This window comes from Myotis brandtii, unplaced genomic scaffold, assembly GCF_000412655.1.
Source record: "Myotis brandtii unplaced genomic scaffold, ASM41265v1 scaffold698, whole genome shotgun sequence".
In the NCBI taxonomy this organism is placed as follows: domain Eukaryota; kingdom Metazoa; phylum Chordata; class Mammalia; order Chiroptera; family Vespertilionidae; genus Myotis; species Myotis brandtii.
In genome coordinates this window covers 1,324,456-1,330,932 of record NW_005370731.1, presented here as the reverse complement: position 1 = coordinate 1,330,932, position 6,477 = coordinate 1,324,456, and positions in this window count along the sequence as shown.

The following is a 6,477-nucleotide window of genomic DNA, read 5'->3' as shown; positions in this document are numbered from 1 at the left end:
ATATTTTTATTGATTTTTACAGAGAGAAGAAAGAGAGAAGAAGGGAGAGAATAGCAATGAGGAGAGAGAATCGTGGATGGGCTGCCTCCTGCACCACCACCCCACCCCCCACTGGGGATCTAACCCACAACCTGGGCATGTGCCAGACTGGAATCCAACCGTGACCTCCTGGTTCATGGGTCCACACCGGCCAGGCTGATCATAATTTTTTGACCTGCAAGAAAGCATAGGATTCAGCCATGACCCCTGGTCCTAGTCTGGTCCAGCTCTGATCGCCCACCCAAACTGCCACAGCTTTGCCCCCGACTAGCCTTGGGACCCTTGCACAGAGGTTAGAGTAGGCGTCTCTGTTTACTTCCCTGAAGCCCTACCAGAACCAATGGGAAGATCCACAATAACTGACACTTGTATAGGGCTTAAGTGGTTTCAAAATGCACAGTTAATTATTTTCCATCACAATCTTGTGAAGTAAGGGTATCTCCATTTTATAGGTAAGAAAAGTGAGACTCAGAGTCCAGGTGCAGCTAAGGCTCTGAGGGCCTCATTGGAATCCAGGTCTATGTGGCTGAGAAACACTCCTTTTGTTGATTCCTGGGATACTTACAGTGTTCTGAAGCCTGTTGACTCCCTGTGAGACCGAGAACAAAAAGTGAAATTCAAATTAACTTGCAACTTGCACTCTAATCAGCCTAGCCTAGAGAAGGAAACTTGAATGTATCAAATAAAACAAGACAAAGGAAATTGTTCCATGTACACATGCAGATTTTCCTTCCCAACTTACCTTTTTTTAAAAAAAAAATTTTTTTATTGATTTCAGAGAGGAAGGGAGAGGGAGAGAGACATAGAAACATCAATGATGAGAGAAAATCATTGATTGGCTGCCTCCTGCATGCCCCCTACTGGGGATCAATCCCCCAACCCTGGCATGTGCCCTTGACTGGAATTGAACCTGGGACCTTTTAGTCCACAGGCTGATGCTCTATCCACTGAGCTAAACCAGCTAGGGCCCAACTTACCATTGACCTGGGTTCCAGAAGTTCCTTTTTAGGTTAGACACGTGTTCCTGGAGAAAAATTGAGAGGTATTCCCTAGGCCTGCCCACAAACTTCTACTAACCCCCTGATTGAAGCCCTGATGGCCTTTGAACACCCTGTCACCCACCCACATTGGGAGGGCAGGGTGACTCTGGAGTAAGGGAAAAGGAAGTCCACCACTCATTCATTCATTCTACAAATATTTATTAAGTATCTACAGTGTTCCAGGCACTGTTCTGGAACCTGAGGATGCACTAGTGTACAAAATAAATGAGGCAATTTAATAACAAAGCTAACATTTAATAATGAAATATTTATATCCTATATAATAAAAGGCTAATATGCAAATAGACCGAACGGCCGAACAACCGGTCGCTAAGACATGCACTGACCACCAGGGGGTGCGTGCGGAACATGGCAGGCGTTGGTAGCAAGCAGCAGAGCGCGTAACATGGTGGGTGTTGGCCGCGGCGGGATGGTGGCGCAAGTGAGTGGGGGCGCTAGACCAAGGCAGGGCGCTGGTTGCTGTCATCGGGCAAGCCTCTGGTGGTTACTGAAAATTCTTTGCTCCCCCGTACTGCAGTCTCGCCTGGTGCTCACACCTGCTGCTGGCGCCAGCCCCATTTGCACCCACTGCCAGCGCCTGGTGCCTGCCCGACACCATCACCAGAGGGTGTGAGCGGCGGCTGCTGGCCTCAATCATCCCTCAGGGCTTCTCCTCCTCCCCCTGCTCCTGGGGGGCGATTGGAGCAGCAGCCACCGCTCACACCTGCTGGCCGCTCACACCCACTAACGGCACCAGCTCTGCTCACCCACTGCTGGCGCCAGCCCCATTTGCACCCACTGCCAGCGCCTGGTGCCGGCCCGACACCATCACCAGAGGGTGTGAGCGGCGGCTGCTGGCCTCAATCATCCCTCAGGGCTTCTCCTCCTCCCCCTGCTCCTGGGGGGCGATTGGAGCAGCAGCCACCGCTCACACCTGCTGCTGGCGCCAGCCTCGGGCCGTCAGTTGGTGAGAGGGAGGCTGGGACTGCGGCAGCAGGAGCGGGGCTGCCGGCAGACCCAGGACAGGGAGGCTTGGCAGGAAGGGCCAGGCAGGGGGGCAGAGGATGGGCCAAGACCTGCCCCTGTACCCACTGCAGCCTCGCAGCCCACAGTTCCTTTCAAGGTGCACGAATTTGTGCACTGGGCCCCTAGTATTAAATATATAACATTTATAATAGGTTAACACTTTGATAAATCTTACCAAGTGTCAGGCACTCTTCTGAGTGCTTTGAGTATAACTTGTTTAATCTTATTCCTCACAATAAAAGGTTGATGTGAGGATTACACTTTACAGATGAGCAAATAGGCACAGAAATGTCAAAAAAAAGCTGTGCCCTGGGCTTTCTGCACACAGAAAGTGGCAAAGCCAGGTTCCCAACCCAGGCAGCGTGGCTCAGAGTTCCTACTCTTAACCCCATGCTTCCACAAACATCGCTTGAGCACTATGTAAATTGTACCAAGCCTGAGGCATTCCTGGAGAGAAAGATAAGAAAGATCCAGCCCAGCCCTGGCTGGTGTGCTCAGTGGATAGAGCATCAGCCTGCGGACTGAAGAGTCCTGGGTTTGATTCTGGTCAAGGGCACATGCCAGGGTTGCAGGCTCGGGTCCCCAGTAGGAGGCATGCAGGAGGCAGCCAATCAATGATTCTCTCTCATCATTGATGTATCTATCTCTCACTCCCTCTCCCTTCCTCTCTGAAATCAATAAAAATACATTTTTTTAAAGCATGGAAAAGGTGAGACTACTATAATGGTTTCCTCTCCAAATCTGTGATCCCCTGAACGTTATCCTCTGGCCCCTAGCAAGGATTCCAGGTTAAAAACTGGCTCTAGACAATCTCATCTACATCCTGCCTACAGCCCCCTGATGTGTGTCCAGCCAGGACCCTCCTGAGTGCCAGGCCTCTCTCTTGATCATCTTTGTTGGGCTGGGCTATGAGAAAACCTGCTTGACTCTGTGACTTAGTCAGATTTATTACGTAGATCCCTTTAATGATACTAAGAATCTGTTAAACAGATATTACCACTTTCACGAGAGCTGGTCCTGAAAGACTGAAGGCTTGGGCTGCTGTGCTGGCCAGAACATCTGAACTTTCCACAAACAGTTGCTGCCCCCAAAGCATCTTCTTGACAAAAGTGGGCTGTTGTTCATGGAGCATTTTGAGATCTTGCCTCCCGGCAGTGCCATCAGTTTGGCTCAAATAAATTCTTGTAAGTCTCCGCAGGTGTGCAAGTTTCTTACGTCTACAATTCTGTGGCATGAGGCAACGGCGCTGGAATTTCCACTAGAAAGTTCTGTGTTGTTGGCCCCTCGGCCTGGTGTGTATGACGGGCTGGCAAGTATCCAAGCTTGACTCTGTCAACATAAGAAACGTCCAAACCTGTCGAGAATTTTTATGAGTTTATTTGAATCAAACTGATGACACATGCCAGGGAGCAAGATCCCAAATGCTCTGAAAAAATAGAGTTTTGCAGTTTCTTTCATGCACTTGAAATTAAGGAGGGAATGTAAGTAAGATTACGTGGAGGTGGGAGAAAGCAAGGCCAGGATTGGATTACAGGACAGTTAACAGGGTTATGTGCTCTCTCGAGGGTGGTCACGGCTTATTTCAAAGGTGTATTAACATAGCCAGTGGTTCTCAACCCTCCTAATGCCGCGACCCTTTAATACAGTTCCTCATGTTGTGGTGACCCCCAATTTCATTGTTACAAATTGAACATAATTAAAGCATAGTGATTAATCACAAAAACAATATGTAATTATATATGTGTTTTCCGATGGTCTTAGGCGACCCCTGTGAAAGGGTCGGTCTACCCCCAAAGGGGTCGCGACCCACAGGTTGAGAACCGCTGGTAGAGGCACAGACACACGGGCAGGGCTTGCTTAAGGCAAAGATACATCTTTTACTAAAAAGTTACATGTCTGGGGCGTGACTCAGGCAGGCATTTATGACCAGATCACCCTGCGAGGTTACTTTCCATCGAACCCCTTTTTTAAACCACAGTCGCCACGAATCAATGTTCCTTTCTCTTTCGTGCTTCCGTCAAAATGCACAGCTGCAAGCAAGCACTATTGCTCTCTTACTTCCTCGGGCAGTGCCCAGGACGGGAAGTGCCCCTGGGCGGGCGGGCACGCAGGTTTTGTGTGTCTGTGAGAGGTTGCCACGGTAAACAGAATTAGGGAAGTAAATGCTGGGCAGGCAACTGGGCTGTGCAGAGAGAAAACCTGCTTGGAGCAGCGGGAAAAGGGACGCACGGGTCACGGACTGGGTCTGAACAAGAACGGCAGGAAGCCCCCCAGGAGGCAGGGCCAGGGGTGAAATGGCACACAGGGTCATCGAGACACCAAAGAGCACACACACCCCCGCCCCCCCCCCAAAAAAAAGGCCGTCGGAGCATTTTCACGGCATTGCCTTTCCCCAGGGCCCGGGTCTTTAGGGTACAGCTCTAAACACAAAGGAGAGGGGAGAGGGGGAGGGGAGAGGAACAGTACAGGGGCTTCCTGACAGATCTGCCAAAGAATCTGAAGAAACTTGTTTTTGTTTTTGCTTCACTCGTTTATGCAAAGGAGATTTGAGCCCTAACTTGCCAAATATATATATTTTTGATTTATTTGCATATTTTGACAGGTAACACTACTAAGAAAAGTTCTGGCTTTTTCTGTGTGGCAACTAAAATGAAAACTACACTTATAAAAACATTTTAAGTGATGTCTCAAGAGAGCTATCCAGAGTAGCAAGATTCACTTGTGTACTTTTAAATTTAAGAGCATCATTTTAAAAAGTAAAAATCAGTGAGATATTTTATACTATTTTTTCATACTAAGTATTCAAAACCTGGTTGGTCAGCATGATGAGCCAAGCCAAGCTGCACACACTAAGAATACATAGACAGACAGACAGATGCACACGTCTATAAGGGCATCTTTTCTAACTTCCATGATGGACTTCTCTGTTTCTAACTAAACAGTGTTTTGTGTTTGTTTTTAATTTGTCTGTCCTTGGGTGTGGTTGGCAAGTGGCACTAGTCGGATTTCTGCTATCCGTGGTTGAAGCTATTTACCCTCTGGCTGGGAGAAGTGCAAACCACTTACTCTGGAGTGTCCTTGGTTTGGGAAGATGGGCGTTACCAGGTGGCTGCAAACTGCTATTCAGCTCTCTGCCTGTTTCCCATTCCGCTTGTCCTGGAATTTTTCTAGCTTTTTTGCGTGTGTGCAGTTTATTTTTAATTTATTTTTATTTTTAAAAATCTTTATTGTTGAGATTATTACTGATGTCCCTCCCTTCCCCTCCCCACTCCCTTTGCCTTCCTCCACCCAGTTCCCACCCCGCCCTAGGCCTTTACACTCTACTGTCTGTATCCATAGGTTAATCCCTTCCCACCTCCCTCCCTCCTTCCCCCTGAGGTTTGCCTCTGATATATATTCCTTTTTTTTTTTTTTAGAGGAAGGGAGAGAGAGAGAGAGATACATCAATAATGAGAGAGAATCATTGATTGGCTGCCTCCTGCATTTCCCCCTAGGGATCGAGCCCCCAACCCTGGCCTGTGCCCTGATCGGGAATCAAACCATGACCTTCTGGTTCATAGGTCAACCACTGAGCATGCTGGCTGGGCTCCATGCCTCTGATTCTATTTTATTCACAAGTTTATTTTGTTCATTAGATTTTTTGTTCGTTTATTTTCATTTTTAGATTCAATTATTGATAGATATGTATTTGTTGCCATTTTATTGCTCATATTTTCTTCTTCTTCAAGAATACGCTTCAACATTTCATGTAATATTGGCTTGGTGGTTATGAACTCCTTTAGCTTTTTCTTGTCTATGAAGTTCTTTATCTGACCGTCAATTCAAAATGAGAGCTTTGCCCGGCCAGCATGGATCAGTGGTTGAGCATCGACCTATGAACCAAGAAGTCACTGGCTCGATTCCCAGTCAGGGCACATGCCCGGGTTGCGGGCTTGATCCCCAGTAAGGGGAGTGCAAGAGGTGGCCGATACATGATTCTCTCTTATCATGGATATTTCTATCTCCCTCTCCCTCTCCCTTCCTCTCTGAAATCAATAAAAATACAGTAAGTCCTTGGGTTACGTCGGAGATCCGTTCCTACGGCCCAACGTAACGCAATTTTCGCCCTATTCAGAGCCTACCTACATAAGCACCTACATAATTCACATGGAGCACATACACAGCAGTAATGAAGTGAAACAGTAAAAAAAAAAAAAATTTAATAAATGGTGCTGGGAAAATTGGACAGATACATGCAAAAAGATGAAAGTAGACCACCAACTTACACCATACACAAAAATAAACTCAAAATGGATAAAGGACTTAAATGTAAGATGGGAAACCATAAAAATACTAGAGGAATCCAAAGGCAACAAAATCTCAGACATATGCC